This window comes from Cebidichthys violaceus, unplaced genomic scaffold, assembly GCF_023349555.1.
Source record: "Cebidichthys violaceus isolate CVI_PGR_0920_01 unplaced genomic scaffold, fCebVio1.0.p SCAF_21, whole genome shotgun sequence".
NCBI classification, from domain to species: Eukaryota; Metazoa; Chordata; class Actinopteri; order Perciformes; family Stichaeidae; genus Cebidichthys; species Cebidichthys violaceus.
In genome coordinates, this window is record NW_027176384.1 from 3,085,664 (window position 1) to 3,103,356 (window position 17,693).

The following is a 17,693-nucleotide window of genomic DNA, read 5'->3' on the forward strand; positions in this document are numbered from 1 at the left end:
CGCTGTGGCTTGTTTGCACCCCCAGCTGACACGCGCGATGATACACAAACAGACACACCTCCGCTACACCTACCTCATCTCATTATACTGTAGGCTACTACTTACTGTTTTGCTCAGACAGTCAAAGCTGTTAAAAGCCTGTCGATTGTCTCGTACCAGATTTGTTTTTCAGTCATAATTAGACCCATTAGCTTGGCTCTCTTTCCTACAATTTCACCATTCTTACGTTTTGTTTCTTGTTTTGAATATTTTGATGACTCTCTGTGAACTTAACTACACTTAAAGTTGAAGGAGAGGCACTGTAGAATGTGAATATTTAATAATGAAGCAGTGCAGTGTTAGGTGTCTCCATTAATATTTTCAACATTAGGTTTTTTCCTTTTGCTTTCTTGTACTTCACTTCTTCCACTCACCACTGATTTTGACACCCAAAATACAAACACCTTATTATTCACAAACATTTCATATAATTTAAGATAAATGCAGATAAGAAAAAAAAGAAGAAAAAAAAGAATAGCAAAGAAATGTGTGTCACCTCTGGTTGCCATTTTTTTTTTTCCTGCACTGGACTGAATATTTATGGATCTGGCAGGATAGAGGAGTCTTTGAGGATGCTGGAAACGTCTTCAAAACAGTTAAGTTGTGAGAATTTACCTGCCAATTTTTCACATTTTGGCTTGATTTTCTTTTTGAGAAAACAGTGGCTGATACTGTATCTTTGACTTCAAAATAGGTCTTTTTCTTTTTAAAACCAAAATTCGGCAGTAACTTTTATTCCCAGGAACTGAAGGGTTCCTTCAGCACAATGGTGCTGATTGTGTATAGTTAGTTAGAAACTTTATGCACTTCTCGGACCCCTGGAAAAGTTCCTGCTGTGAAAATGGGCTTAAATATAGCAATTTAGACTTCATGAGAAGACAGAAAGGAACCGCATTTATCTCTAATTTATGGTGCACTAATGATTCTGTACTTCCTGCACAAAGACAGGAGTTTCCTTTGTGATGACTTCGACTGATGAGTCCTGTTATAACCCTGAGAAGACTACGTAAGAGGAAAAGAAGACAAGATGATGTGATAAGTCATGATCGAGGCCAGCCTCCACTACACCCACTCGCAATGTAAATCCTGACTTTAAATCCTCCCACATGTCTTAACAGGGCAACAGGCGTGCTGTCCCCCTCTGATTATAAAACCATGAAACCATGAACACTCGTGGCATCCTACTATGGCCGTGCTTTGCATCATTTATGCACCCGCAATACGCTGCCGTGCATGTCTTTGAACTGTGGGAAGAAGCAGAAACGGCTGTGACTTTAATCATAAGTTGAGCTGATGTTCAAACCACTGAGCCTTGAGGGAACCATGACCTCTGGCTGCGCACTGAAAAGCCTGGATAGTGTGTTGGTGAACATATGAAGGGATGTGGCAGATTTCTATCTTGTCCTGTCTCTCTGCAACCGACTAGCCGTGACAGGTGTAAAAGCTCAGAGAGAGACGTACGTGAAACAGCAAGAAACATCTGTTATTAGACGAGCCTGTGGTGCGAGTATTGTGTATTTCTCTCTCTCTCTCTCTCTCTCTCTCTCTCTCTCTCTCTCTCTCTCTCTCTCTCTCTCTCTCTCTTTCTTTTTCCTGCTATCTCCCCAACATTCCAGCACCGCTTTGCCAAGCTCACTCAATGGCTGTGATGGGAAGGGAGGCATAATGGGAGAGGATCAAAGAGCTAAACGAGGGGCTAAAGATACTGAAGCAGATTAGCAGCACTTCCCACAATGCCGACAGCTGCTCATAACCACGCTGGGCCTAAAGGTAGCTGCCGTCTGCTGCCCATAATACAATAGGAGAGGGAGGATCAGCACGCACACTGAAAAACATATGTTATCATCACAAAGGGATTGTCAGCTTCAAACGCCTTACATCCCTCTGCCATCCCTCTGGATCAAACAGGCGGTTGGCTGGCAGTTATCACAGAGCTCTCTTCTAGTCTAGTCACATCTATTCTCCACTCTTCTCCTTTCTCTTTCTCAGCGGGGCCTAATCTCAATCACCGTTATCCTCGAAGACATCGTTGTTCATTATATGCTCCTGACATCGCTGACGGACAAATAATCAAGACAATCCCTTTTGTCTGGAGTTTGTCTCTGTCTTAGTTTATCCCCCCCCCCACTCCTCTCTCTCTCTTCCTTTCAAAATTATCAACAACACAGGATCTTATTGTGGAGCTCTTGCTATATCTCAAAGCGATACATTGTTTGCCTGAATTCTCTGACAACCTCAGAGCCATACTCGGCATCATAAAGAGAGAAATGTCTGAAACAGATAGGGGAGCGCTTTGTTCTTTATTGTAATGGATGAACTCTCTAACTCAATTCGCAGCGTCCCAAACAGGCTGGAGCTGAATGCGCTTGCTGATATGAATGTGTCATATTATGAGGCAACAATTACAAGAATTAGATGAGAATTGTGCTCGGCAAATCACCATTATCCCGTTCCTTCACAGGAGAGCTTTTCCATCGCTGCTCTCCTCACAAGCTGTCTGATTTGCCTCTGTCAGGATGTACACAAATAGACACACATAAAAATGAAGAAAAAGAAACAATAGAAATGTTACTTTATGTATACACTCAAATCTTCTTTACATTTTTATTTTGATCTAACTTGGAGTCACTTAAATGAACAAATTCTCTGCAAACTTTTGGGAGCTGCACAGCAATTATTTGTCTGACATGACAGTTAAAACCTGTCATTATTTACAGTCTGTATGATTTTAACACCATTTTCACTGCACTTTCATCATATCATGCTGTCATGCACACTACAAGGCGAGAGGTATTTACATCAGTCACTGATGCTGTGGTAATCAAACATCACCAAGTACCATGTGCGCCCACACCGAACACACACAAATACATACAGCGCAGTAAACACACGTATGCGCAGGTATTTGCAGTCATTTGTATTATTTCTCAAAGACAAATCTTGGATTGGAGTTATCAAAGACATCCATTGGGAATTTGGGAGACTATACTGCACCAATAAAAATATTTCATGGGCAGTTACAAATATGTTTTGTTTTTTGGCCTTGCAATCTGAATTATCCTTTGATCTCTTTCAACTCATTGTCAAAGCATTCCGTTATGTAAGCATTCTCGCTAATTATAATGAACATGGATGTAATGAGATGACTATGATAAATAGTCATCTCATTGAAACCAGTCCTCATCAGGAAATCTGTCAGTTTTGGCAAAACTATCGATGATTAAGAACTATGTCTTGCTTTTTTTCCCATTTTTAAAAAAATGTCTGTTATTCATGTATGCTGGATCGGAGGTGACGCCTCATCTGTGGAGTTAAACTTGGAAGAGAAGAGCGGGGAGAAGAGGGTGGGAGGTGAAGGTCCACTGAGTTGTCTCAGCGTCTTGGTTTCTCCAGTAGATGCCAGCAGTGAACCATTTAAAACGCCACCGCGTCTCTCTCCCCCTCTAATGGTGCTCTGCATGTTGCTGCTCTGGAGTTGGAGATGGTACAGATGGCTGGCCTAAACGCAACACTTATCCAGACATTTCACTGTTTGCAGAATGATATCAAAGTCAACTCAAAATGGAGGCTGTGCCATCAACTTGAAACAAATTCTAACACTTCCAACAAAATTGTATTGTGAGTAAAGTCGCCGCAGATTTGGTCAGCGTTCAGCACAGATGTCCCCCCTGTGTGTGTTTGCGTTAAATAAAAACTAGTGCTCACATCCTCTTAAAAATTCAGCTGTGGATTTTCAGGGATAAATGCTCGCAATTATAATATTTTAATCCAGATTGGATTCAGACACATTTATTTATTTCAGAGCGTGAGAGTTTAAATCGTGCATTAAAAAACCCCACAAAAAAAACTGTCGAAACAAAAACAAATGCCCCAAATCATGTAAAATATGGGAGAATAACTGAAACAGCAACATTTTGTTGATTTATGTCTTTTAGGCCCCTGAACATCGCACAGATTTCAAATTCTTTTTTGATTTTTTGTTAATGAAGTCGCACAGATTTAAAATTCTTTTTTGATAATTTGTTAATGAATTCAAAACAATTCCAGTTGAAAATAAAATACAGATTTTTCTGCCCTTTCTCCTCATCTTGAAAGGGGTTGCAATCACACAAGCTCAAGTTCAAAGTCGTCAAATTTCCCACATGGGCTTACAGTGCAAATGTCACATTAAATGGGAATTAAAGAAAACATATTTATCCCTTAATATTGCCTCCCTCGCATACTGAAAGTATGTGTGAGGGGAGAAAATACAGCTGAGCGAATGTGATATTACATTTGTTAAACTAGTTACCAAGGATACCTTTTTATTTTTACCCTCTCACACCCGGAATGCCCCCTTCCTCAGTGTCTTTCCCAGCTCTGCTTTTTACTCTGATCCATTAGTTTCCATTAGTTTTTCATTGCGCGTATAATTTGTGGGATTAAATAGCTGTGAAAACACTCACAGTACCTGCTGCTCACTCAGATCCAGACATGTTTGCAGCTGTTTTCAGAACGAATACTTACTCTGAATATGTGTTTTTGTGTGTGAGGTCATCTGTGTGTGAATGTGTGTGTGTGAGCCCACTGTTTGAGGTCCAACAATAGGTTATCTGTGCCTATTTCTGGAGGGCGGGGCCCCTGAGACCTGGCCTCCCCACGTGATTGGCTGGCTCGCCACTGTGAGAAGTTTACTTTGGAGGGTGCTGTATGCTGGATTTTCTTCGCTTCCAATTAAATGTGGAATGCAGCACTCTCGAAGGACATTTGAAGTGTGTTGTGTTTGCATGTGTGTGTTTGTGTTGTGTGTTTGTTTGTCTCGGTACCCTCCTCTTTCATTTCCACACACAGAGGTCTTCCAGAAAAGACGAGACAACCTCCCGAGCAGGTAAGATGGGACCAAAAAACTTGCTCGGTTATTTCTTTCTGGTGTCCTCTATGTCAGTTTGATTCCATCTGTGTTTATTGTTGTGACCTTAAGAGGAAACTAGGAGGCTACAAACACAAATTATTTCTTGCGATGTCAAAATCTTCTCATCCGGAGAGAGGAATAACACTTTCTGTAAATGTGTGTGCGTTCCCTGTGAGTCATAAAAGACTTCTGGCTCCTTGTTTACTGTTTGTCAGAGGTGTCTTTTGTCTGGATGTGATTAGTTTCCTCTTCCATACATGCACAGGAGAAGACGCGGCCTGCTTTCAAAGGGTCCGTTTGGACAGAAGACCATTGTCGTGGGCGGCGAGCGAAAGAAAAAGATGTCACCGATTGCTCAAACGTTTCGTTTTTCTGGAGAACTTGTGCACCCGTGCAAACGCAGAAAAACAGAAAAACACAAATATTAGCACCCGGACTCAAATGTGAAAAGGGAGGTGGATATAAAAGAGAATTTGAACTTAATGAACATGCATTAGTGGCATAGAAGTGCTTTCATCAGTCTCCTTTTCAAACGCGTTTTCACATCCCCTCAGATGCAACATCACAGCACCAGTGAATCTGACAGAGAGGAGAGAAAGTCTTTATTTAGACTCAAATGGGTCTCATCTGAAATAATGAATATGTCCTTGAGAAAAACAAAGAGCCCCACAAAACAGGCTACTCTTCTACAGAGGCAACGGAGATGGAAGATAATTGTTTTCAAGTCTGGCACTGCTCTGTAAATGAGTTTGTTCTGTTCTTCTACTGTGTCTTTCCATCCTTTCATTTCTCTTTCCTTTTCACACACTCATACACACTTTTTTGTTTTTTTTCTTCTCTTTGCCTTTGTTTTCTTGTTATCTGGCCTCCATATTTACCCTCTCCTTGGCTCTCTCAACACCCTCTCTTTCACTTTCCCTCTTCCCAATCTTTCTTTACTCTCAGTTCCACATTCCTTGGTGCGTCAGGCTTTTTACATCTTTGCTGTTACTCGATGTTCCCTTTATTTGTTTTGTTTGCTCACTGAACGAGAACAACAGAGGAATTCTCAATTTTGCAATGTGTTGTTCACAGCAAATAGTTTTCCGAGACATCCCACTGTATTCTCCTCCAACTCTTATTATTGCTTTACAACAATTGAAGACTTCCATGAAACACTGATGAGTTCAGCTCTGAGCGTCAGACTCAACTAGCTGTGGAAGTTGTGTGTCCCATGGAAAAAAAATGGTAAACAAGAGCGATGAACATGTGAGCTGCATTCTATGGACAATAATAAGTCGATACGACTACAAAATGGCAGCCTGAACAAGAACTCAAGGTATACTGTTACAGCAACACGAATGTCCATCAACCAGCTTTAAAATAGGTAGCCGTCTTCATTTTTTCCATCATCTTTCCTCTCCCAATTTATCATAAACATTTTGTCTGCGAAATAAATATCGAAAAACCAAACAAGACATTTAGATGTCCACATACAGACTAACTGCTGTCATTCGGTGATGGCTTCTGTGCACTGTCGCTCTTACAATGATCGAAATAAAGTCAATTCTCTAGAGAAATTGCAAAGATTGCAGATGTACAATAACTTGATCCATGACCATGACTCCAAGAATCAAAAGTTGCAACATTTTGTGACCGATGAATTATGTTCAATACAAATAGTACTAGTTCCCAATCATCGCCCCCGGGTCTGTGTTGGGCCTGTTGATGGCTGTTAGAATAGCTAAGCTCACTAGCTAGCTACACTCAAGATAAATAAGTGCAGTTGAGATTGACTCAGCTGTACAAGTTGTTGTAAGTCCACAATCCAAAATAACAACTTTTAAATACGAATTTAAATCTTTATTTATTTGATCAATGTGGTAAACATAATCAACTGCTTGTAACAACCACTACCGCAGCTTCTGAGTCATGTTCAGAGTGAACAGGTGACTAATTTCAAATGAAGCGCAATCGCATACAAAGTCCAGAAAGGTCGCAAATAGACACAAACAAAAGCAAATTGGCTTAAGCGGGCACAAACGGGCAGAGACGAGGGTGTGAGAGTGACTCTAATTTGTGAACATATAGACAAAAAAATAAAAAATAGTTTTAAGCAATACAACAACATTTTTGAGATCGGAATGTACATTGCCAGCTTGCCTGAGCTACTGACCATGTATGGATACCACTGCCTGTTATGTCTATTGTCATAAACTATCCACCAATTTCAAGATGAGAGCACTGTTAAGAAAAAGCTGTACTCCCTTCCTTCCTTCTTACTTGTTCTCTAGGGTTTTATATTCCCAGGGTTCAACTCTGGGGAGCCCGCTGTCCCTTGAGAACCCTACTAAGCTCTCTCTGGCTGGGTAATAATGGCTTTCTAACATCGCCTATTTAGACTGCAAGTTTCCATTAAATCTCACTGTGTCATTACAGTTCATATTCTTAATTATGCAGCAAATGTCCCCAAGGGAATATGATGGAGGCCACTACTCCACAATCTGTCCATATGGCACTTAATTAAAAGTTTTCTTAAGAATAAATTGCATTCAATTCAATTAAAACTGTAATGTCATACCAAAATAATGGGCAAAGCCTCCTACAACGTGCAGCTCAGAACACACACAAAAAAATCTTTTCTCTGCTTTTTTTTTTTTTTTTTTTGCAATGTTTGCAATGGGAAAAGTGCATATCTCCCTTCCAAAAAAGCCCCCTAGTAGAAAATATGCAAAAAGCAAATATCACCAAAGCCTCCTACATGCCACCGAGCCCCAGGCAACAACCGCGCTTGAACACTCAAGCTATTTCTAGATTCCACTCTTGGAATTCACACCATGACAAATGAACCATTGGAGTTTGGAATTCCTATTTATCTGCCGCGCACAGAGGCACTTGATTTGGGTGTGAAGAATAAAGGAATTATACGGACAAAAAAACCAGACGACTTAAAGGATAAATGATAAAAAATAAATAAATCGATTGTGTGTGTTATTTTTTTTCCTCTGGAGCCAGAGTTGTTTGTTCATCTGATTGAGGGCGTTTAAGTGGGCGTGTCCTTATCATCTGGATGCTCTGATCTCACCACAGCAAGACAATTTCAGATCTGATATTAAACATCCCCTGCCACAGATGCACTTCCTGCAGGATTATTTCCAAGAAAAGACATCCCTTTGAACAATAAATTATATATTTTTATTTATGTTCTCACCCTGTTCCGATCTGCAATGAGCACACACACGCACCAAATAATCACGCTTTTTTTTTTCCTTCAACCAGCAACTTCCTAACCTCCCGCCTGCAGCTCTGGGTGCCATCTCGCAGACGACGAGCATTGATTAGTAGATCGGGAAACAGGGAAAAGAAAAGTCCATTTGGTAAAGTAGGCTGCTGTTCCCTGCGCCCCATCTGTTGGGTGCGAGATGCTGACTTCATCTGTTGACGACACGGCGGTGGCTAGGGAACCAGGGATGAGTTGATTTCCCTCTTTCGCTGGTTGAGCAGTGAAGGGCCCTAAAGCGTAAACAAAGTGTTTTTCTTGTTCTAAACACAGAGTCTTGGCTCGGCTCTGGCTTGGACTTGGCTGCTACGTGGGCGTGTGTGTGTGTGTGTGTGTGTGTGTGTGTGTGTGTGACTCTGTTGCTCACTCAACCTCACTCTAAAGGCCTGTTTGGTGCCCTCAACACAAACACCCCGCAACCAGCAGCCTACAGGTGATTAGCACGCGCAAACATGCATAAAACTTACACACCTACCCATCGACAACCACACCCGCTCATTCCTCAACCCCACTTGCACACACACACACACACACACACATACACACACACACACACGCCATGCTGCATCTGAGTAATGACACCATTGAATGTCAGCGCATTGAAAGCCACCCCTGAATGGAAACACGCTTAAAAAGATTGGAAGGTTGAGGGTCAGATCGTTTTGTTCCAATCACTACACGCTGATATTTTTTCATTTGCTGCCTACACACAAATACTCTGACTCACGAGAAAGATGAGGTTTCAGATCAATCACACAATCACAACAATCATAAAAACACATAAAAACATGCCTTTCTATCATTGCGACCATTCACACAATATTAGAAGGAGGAGAGACTATTACAGCCGGGGGCCCAGGTGGCAGATGACAGATTGTGTGGAGTTATGTGGCCTCGACCTGCCGTCTCCCCTCTGGAAATGAGGGGTTTTAGAGAGAGACCTGGGCAAAGCATTTACTTCAAATGAGAATAGAGGTATAATTGATTTAACTTGCTGACCAGTGCGCCTCAAACGGGCAGAAGATGAAAGGAAAACCAGAGGCAGACTGAAAGAGTTTGCATGAGAGACGGAGAATTTCAGCGACAGAGAAAGAAAGAGCATAAATGAATTTGTCCTTTTCCCTGCACAGCAGCCTCCATATACAATAACTCACAATGTGGGCTTTAGTGAAAACATTTGCTGTCAGCCAGTTTCACTGTACTAAGCCAGTCTAACAGATGTGCTCTCACCCAAAGACTTGTGCAGCTGCTACTGCTGCTGCTCCTGTGTGTGTTTTCTCATGTGTGTGTGGCGAAGCCTGCTTATATGGGTGTGTATAGCAATGTTTACGCACAGTTCAGCAGGGTTTTATGGGCACGAGGGTATACGCGCCTTCATAACTTAAAAAAAACTTAAATAAACAAAACAGAAAACAGAGTTAGGTTTGATGTTGATTGCATTACCATATATGAACACATTCTTGGCTATTGTCCTGGTCCCCTGGGCTGACTCGGGCTCAGTTTTGGACCACGCCGGGCTGGCCTCCGGATCCTCTCTGCCCTGGGAGAGGCATCCAAGGGACCAGGGGTATCCTGCGGCCCAGTTTAGCCTCTCATTCTGGTTCAGGGCACCTGGGCGGCTGCACTAACTTCCCCCCGGAGGCCAGGACAGCGCCAGGCTCCACCACCGACTGTTTGTTTCACCAGCATCCCAAAAGGTAAACAAGCTTCCAAGGGCGCCTTCAGCTCTTTTCCCAGATGTAGTTGTTTTTAGAATTTGATTTAGATGATGAGAGATTTAAGTTGATGGATGTCAATGTTACTCTCTTCCAAGTAATTCTCTTCTCTGTTTTTTTTATTTCTGCAAAGTGACATGCAACAATTTTTTTTTTTTGATTTTAATAAGAATAAGAACTACCTGATCAACAGAAAATTAACCTGCAACTATTTTGATAATTGATAAATCATTTTAGTATTTTTTTAAAGCAAAAATGCCTAATAGTTTCTAAATTTGAGAAAATATTGTTAGTTGCAGTCCTTAATTGTCTTTGCTCTCATATATCCACTGTCCATAACATTTTCAAACAGGAATGATACATACCGTCTCTAAATAAAAAAGTATTGAAAGAAAAGGTTTGATTAAAAAGTCCTCACCAAATTTTATGCGTTCGGTCTGTTGGCAAACTTTCCACCGAAATAATGAGAACACAGGCACCAAATCACCCATATGTTGCCGTTAGATCATTCACTTTCCTGCTATTGATCGTAATATCTAAAGTGTGGGAACAGAATAAAGCCCTAGAACAGTCCTGAAGCTAAACTGCAACCTAAATTCTTAGCCAATTTGTTTTTGTTAACTTTTTTTAAACATAAAAATTGTTTTAAAAGGAGTCTGGAGTGCTGCATTCAGCTAAATTACCTGCCATGACTCCTTCCATGAAATATGATCACAAATCAACTCTATTGATCAGATTAGTGAACCTGCACTTTAAATAATTAAGCATTTAATGGGATTATAAAATGCAATGATTCAACAATATGGTTTTGAAAAATAATGGATTTCGGTCAAAGCAGATCTATTGCAAAAAAGCAAACACAAGTATATTTTGAAATATATAATTATTAATGTTTGTAATGCATTTGATTTTTGTTCCTATGAGTCATGTCCATAGGTGTCGAATTATAACAAGGCAGCCGTTCCAGTAAATGTACTCTCACCAACTCTGTGCAACTGTGGAACTATGCTAACACACTGTTGCACTGAAGGCACAGAAACACAGCCACACACAAGCGCCCCTTATGCATGTGTGCGTGCATATGCATGACTGACACACACTTGCACACATACACATACACACACATACACATACACACACATACACATACACACACACACGCACGCACGCGCACACACACACACACACACACACACACACACACACACACACACACACACACACACACACACACACACACACACACACACACACACACACACACACACACACCACTCTTTCTTCTTGTCTCATTGGCAGGCTCATATCCCATCTGCTCTCCAGGGGGGCGGACAGAGAGATAGTTGTCATTGTGGAACATCTCTCCACAGACACACACACACACACACACACACACACACACACACACACACCTCGATATCAAACTCACCGACACACACACAAACGCACCCCATGAACTCTATACATTCTCTTTCAAGCATCTCCAGTCAAGCTATATTCTTCTCTACTAATTGACTGTCATAATGGCTGGAGAGATTAACTTCTGCCCAATCCCTGGAAGATAAAGGGTGACGGTATGGGGGCCAAACTCGGCTGGGATGAGGGTGTGGTGGTGGTGGCGGCGGTGGAAATGGGCGGGGAGGGGAGGGGGCTAATACCGCCACATCTCCTATTTGTTATTGATATTTACTGGCTGTCTTGTCCCTCCCTCCCCGCTGCCCCTCCTCTGCTCGTCACCCATACAGATTAGCGTTAATGGCAGGCTTATGAAGTAAGCGAGCCCCTGTCAAACCCATGTCCCCTCTTTGCCATCTCCTAGATTAGCTGACGCTTTGTGATGGGCTCTCTCTCTCTCTCTCTGCGAGACACAAGCCTCCCAGTGTAAGGAGGGAACTTTGTCTAAACTTCTCATAAAGTGGAGAAAAAGGAGCTTGTGGCAATGCTTTTTGTGTGTAAGCGATGAGATGATGGTGCATGCTGGGGGGGGGGGGGGTATTAGCTTGTGGTTAAGTGTTCTTTTTTTATACCAAATGATTGACTGCAAAGGCTTAAAACAAATCATGCAAATCACGGTACTTTTTTTTTCTCTTTAAAAAAATGACACTGACTGGATCCTCTGGATTTAACAGATGCTGGATGATGAACTAAGATGGATATAAAGTAGTAAATTAAACGCATGCACACTATGTAACATTTTGAAATAAAGTGTAATGTCAGTAACAGCTCCAGCTTCATTTTCAAACTTCTTATATAAATGGCTGGCTGGTACATATTATACAAGAGTTACAGTTCAGCTGAAGGAAATATGATCACTGTTATAACAGAGTGTATTAAACCCCATTGTCTTTCTACAATATGAAACGTTCTTTATCACTAATAATAATTTCCTCTCTTCCGTGCATATTTTCTACCTATTATGGTCCCAGAAAAGGTCCTTAGGGAATCCCTGTTTGAGAAGTAACAGGAGGTATTTAGCGATTCATTGTATTGCTTTTCTTAGCTTCTATTATCGTGATGACGACAGATTTCACTCATTGTATCTACTGTGCGTTAGATAACTTTAGCAGTAAGGTGAGACTCATAAATGAGTCTTTCTGTTCTATATCAAGTTTGTATTTGCATTTCACATCACATCACATCCTGATATTAGAAACATAAGTCAACATACAATGTACAGAGAGAGAGAGAGAGCAGGTAATGAAACCTGAGAATATTGATGAAAACAACTTGAAATAAAAGCCTATATCTAGGATATCTGGGGAGATCTTTTCTTCGTGTTTCTAGAATGTGTTGTTGTTATCTATATACAGTAGGTTGATTAATACTTTGGCCACCACATAAAAGGCTCAAAATGGAACTATAAACCAAACTCAGTAAGAGCATGCACATGAACTTTGCAAGTTGTCAGTCCTTAAACAGAAAACCATGATTCCTCCCAGCCTGTCATTTCTCTCCTCGCATTCAAGCATATTTGGGCATACGCATAATTGATACTGTTCTCTTTTGTAATTTCTGTATCTAATGTCAGTGTACTTTTGGTATACAAACAAAGTTTACGCAGACAAAAGAATGTCAATGTCAACAGAATGATGCCGTTTTATATTCATTCTTTATAGAGTGCAATTTCTATTAGAGAATGAGAGCAAAAGACATTCTGGCAGACGCGCTTCCCCAGCCAACTTTCCTACACTTTTAAAATTCTACAAGTTTATTCCTTCTGTTCATTCCTTTCCCTCCTTCCCTTCATCACATCCTCTCAACCCACATTTGATCTCTTTCCTTCCACTTTTTTCATTTCATTTTCGCAACCACTACAGTAGCCTCCTCTGCTGCTTTCAAACTCCTTTTCCACCTCTCCTTTCCTTCCATTCTCCCACTCCTCCCTGTGCCTCTCTTTCCCTCCATCTCACTCCATCCCGTCCTCTCCTCCCTCCATCCTGGCTGTGCGGATGACAGCCGTGCTCTCATGGCATCTGTCTGCTGCTCCCCAGCTTGTCTGTGTGTGATCAGCTCCTCTCCAGCTCTCCTCCACACTTTATCTCCTCGTCTTAGTGCTCCCTTTTTTTTCACAGACCGCCGCTCAGCTGCCTTGCTGCCAACTCACTGTCGCTGTTAACTCACATACCATCTTATGTATTGCCAAAGCAGATTGTGTTTGGAGGGCAAGCAATTAAGGGGGAGGCAAGCGCAAAACTGTAATGTAATTTTGGCTACAATATTTACGGGGGGTGGGGGGGGGGGGGGGGGGGGACAAAAAAGCACTGAGGAGGGCTTAAGCGGGTCGGACATTGCAGGGTCAACACCGTCAAGAATAATGATTTTGAGCTGAGATTTAGTGGGACGGAATCTGGCACTTCCCTAATTACGAGAGGCCAAATGTCAAGCCTGCTTGCTGTCAGCTTGGTAGCGGGCGGTGCTGCTTGCTCTCCGTCTCTTGCTCTCAGTCCCTCCCTCCGTTTCGTTCTCCCTCTCTCCCTCTTTCTGCAAGTTTCTGCGTGTTTTATGAATCTCATTAAAAGTCATTAAAAAGTGTGGTGAGATTTTCACAGCCTCCGCTCCGTGACCCTGTGGTCCTCTTTCTATCCGTCACAGATCTGAGAGAAAGAAATACACAAAGAGAGAGGCGATAAGGAAAACCATTATTTTTTTTAAATAGAGGCGGATTTGAGTTAGGGAGCGAGGCATTTAAGGTAAACAAGAAAGAAGAAAAGAAAAAGGGAGAAAGACTCTGGGCAGGGTATCTAAGTGGATTCGGTGGTGAGCATCGCTGAGCTACCCTTCCGAAAGGTCTAATTTTTTTTACAGGCCTGTAGCATTATCGGCACTTTTCAAGAAAGCGAGCACTCTAATAAAATAACAGAATGTGAGAATGCGAACAAACACCTTGTAGGAGGGGTGTTTTCAGACAATTTGGCCTATTTGGTGATCAACATCCTTCTCCGCGGCGTCCTTTTCAATGAAAACTATTCTGCATTTACAGCTCCCATTATGCGATGCCAGATACAACAAGGGGTCAGAGTCAAGGTTTCTCTGCGTAGCCGAGTGGGAGACGCTTTAGATCCTGCTTACAAGCCATCACAAAGACGGTTTTTCCCAGTTTTGGGGCAGGTCGGGTCAGGGTGAGAGGTCAGACCCCTGCACGTACCGTATATTCTTCAAGGCCTCTCGGCTGAGGCTCGGCGAAGATGTTCGGCCGTGAAAAGAATGGGCTTCCATTCCATTCAGCAGAAACACGTGGATCTAGGGGTTGGAGGTGACAACGGGCAATGTAAAGCGATGGTAAGAGATAAAAGAGTGCATGTGTGTGTGAAGGAGAGAGAAAGGGAAGGAGAGATGGCACTAAAAGCAGTTGGTCTGACATATAGCCTTCCAGTTGCTGCGCTGTCGGTCGTGCTCCCAATTACGCCAGTTCAATAGATGGGCTGAAATCACATTGCCCCCCCTGTGTTTGCACTCTCCCGCTACAATATCCCCTTCAGATGCACGCACATTTTCACACCTACACACATGTAGCAAAAGCATCCTACCTCCGCACGCAGGCACACATTGTTGCCGACTGTGTATTTGAAGGTGTGCATGTGTAGCCCATGTGAAAGGTTGTAAAAGTAGCTGTGTAACAGCAAGGTGACTTGGCTCGCCGCACCGACATGTTGAGACTCTACAGATGGCCCGGCGCTGCAGAAGTGGTGACGGCCCGGGTGTGTGTGTGTGTGTATGTGTGTGTGTGCGCGAGGGAGATAGAACGCAGTGGAGCCCTGGGCATCAACGGGGGCCCCCAGTGACTTGGCAGAGGAAAGCGAGCGAGGAAGAGCACTGCGTGGGCGGGAACCATCAGAGGTATGAAATGATTTGGAGGGGTGATGGGGGGGGTCGTCAGAGGGGCAAGATGCCAGTCAGTGGGGCAGGTGAGGGTTGAGGAGGTGGTGGTGTGGTTCACTTACGGGTCTGGGAGCTTTGAGAAAGGTAAGGGAGTAGTGTATTGGGGTGAGAGGCAAAAGCTGAGCCAATTTTTTGGACCAAAATACAAACACATACAGGTAGGCCTATTAATGTTGCTCATATTAAGTAAAACCCAACCTGTAACCTACTAGCTCTCTTATTTTGTTAAAATATTAAAACAGGAATCAGGACTTCCAACTTCTGTTACAGAAGCAAAAACGCAAATTACAAAAGAATTATGCAGTTATTTTTCTGTTAAGCATGATGTTCTCCATTTCATAGTTATGTGTTTAGCAGCCTTTACAACCACCACTTCCCACAAGCTAAAGGCCATTGTCACATGCTTAATAAGACACCAGGAAGTGGCACAATGAAAAAGAAAAAAGATGTGTACGGCGTTACATTTTTTGAACGCTGACAAACTATCATTGTTTAACTTAAAATATCACAATGTCTTGAAACTCTAATAGCAAGTAGTGAATTTGTATCTGTTGAAAGAAATGACCGATTGCATTGAGTTACAGAAGCGAAACTGAGCAGGGCCTGACTCAAGAGTGACGTCAAGATCAACTCTCTATACCAAAATTGTACCATGAAATTCAAGACTTGAAGCAATGGCAAACTAAAGGCACAAATGGCACCTGATAAAGAAGAAAATGAGACAATTAGGAGGTAAAAGTTGGAGGGGGTGTAAGGTTTAAAAGGGCGAAACAGAACAATGATAACAGCTGGCACATTGTAGGCAGGAATGGAAACATCGGGGTCTAAGAGGTGCGAATTTGATTTGTCTTCCTCCAACTGTGATTAATTTGTTTTTTCTGGGCTAACTGAATGCATGCACATGAGGTGAGAGTGGTGGATAATAGGCAAAATAATAGAGGCGACAATAATAGCGCTCCAATATCCAGCAGAAAGTGAAAAGACAATAATTAAAACATGTAAAATAAATTGTATTATCAGCAAAAGGAAATATCTCTCACTGGAGCCTAATAGGCTTGTTATTCAGGGCAAATCTACTTACCTACATGGAAGAACAGCTGGGTTTTCCAGGGTCCATTGTTGTTGAGTGCCAGATGAACCCCCTTCTTGTGACAACCCACCGGTTGACTCACGTCACACTTAAATTTAGGAGGAAATTGAGAGCAGTTGAAAAGCGAAGAGGAGGAAAGTGAAGGATACAAACGTCATGGTAACAATGGATTAAATGTTCAATCCTGATACTTAATGCGACCCGTGAATAGAATAAAACAATGACTTATTAATTTTCCTTTATTTCACAGGCAAATCCTCCTTTTTTTGTATTTTAACAATGGCATGGTTTCCTTTCACTTTTCAAAATCCTATTTTCTTTTCACTTTCGCTTTTATCCTGTAGTTTCAGGTTGATTTTCTTACTCTGGTCTCTCTTTAATTGTATCCTCTTAATGTCCAGCCACCACAGAAGATCTGAGTGAAGGCAAATGTTGACATGTTCATCTGAGTAGCATTCAGTTATTATCATGCACTCAAAGAGCGGAACAAGCAGGAGATGTGTGCCGAGTGTTTTGTTGACATGTTTTTGACCTGGGTTTCACCTCAAAGGCTACTTACAGGCTTCTCTACCTTATAGATGGAGGTTGCGCGGGCAAATGCAGCTTGAAAGGACTGAAAGGCAGATACTACTCCCGGCTGAAAAAGTATTTCATTTTAAGAGACAACAAAAAAAAGAAAGAAAAAGTAAAGATCTTTTAAGTTGATCATAAATGAAAAGATTAGACCACAGACGCCTGTGCAAATTAGTTCTAACTACAACATTACAGTATCTATTAGGATAATAGGAATGATCCAACTCAGACCAAATATACACATTTTGCAAACATTATTTGCAGTTTAGTTGTTTGTTTGTTGTAGTAGTAGTAGTTTGAACAAAGAGATGAATGAATTTACCATGTTTTCAAAGTCTGTAAATTATAGCATTTGGCTCTGTTCACCTGGTTAAACTGATGAGAACTGTACTTCTACCTCCTCTTCCTGTCACCTTTGCCCCGACATAAACCTGTGCATCTAATGACCACCTAGTGTCCAAAATGATACTGCAAAAAATCTAATCAAGATAATATAGCTACCAAACAACAAACATAAATGTCTTTACAATATGTGAATGTTAATTGCTAGATTGATTTACTAAATGCAGGAAATAGCATCTATATGTTTGTGTATTTAAATTAAGCCCTGATAAACCTCAGGTGTTGGTCGAGACCAAAACAGAGCTAAAAGGAGAGAGAATGTTGGATTTATATTTATCAGGTGGCCAGAAACACGACTCCAAATTAATACTAATGTTGCCCTTCATCTGCTGGACGTATGAGCGA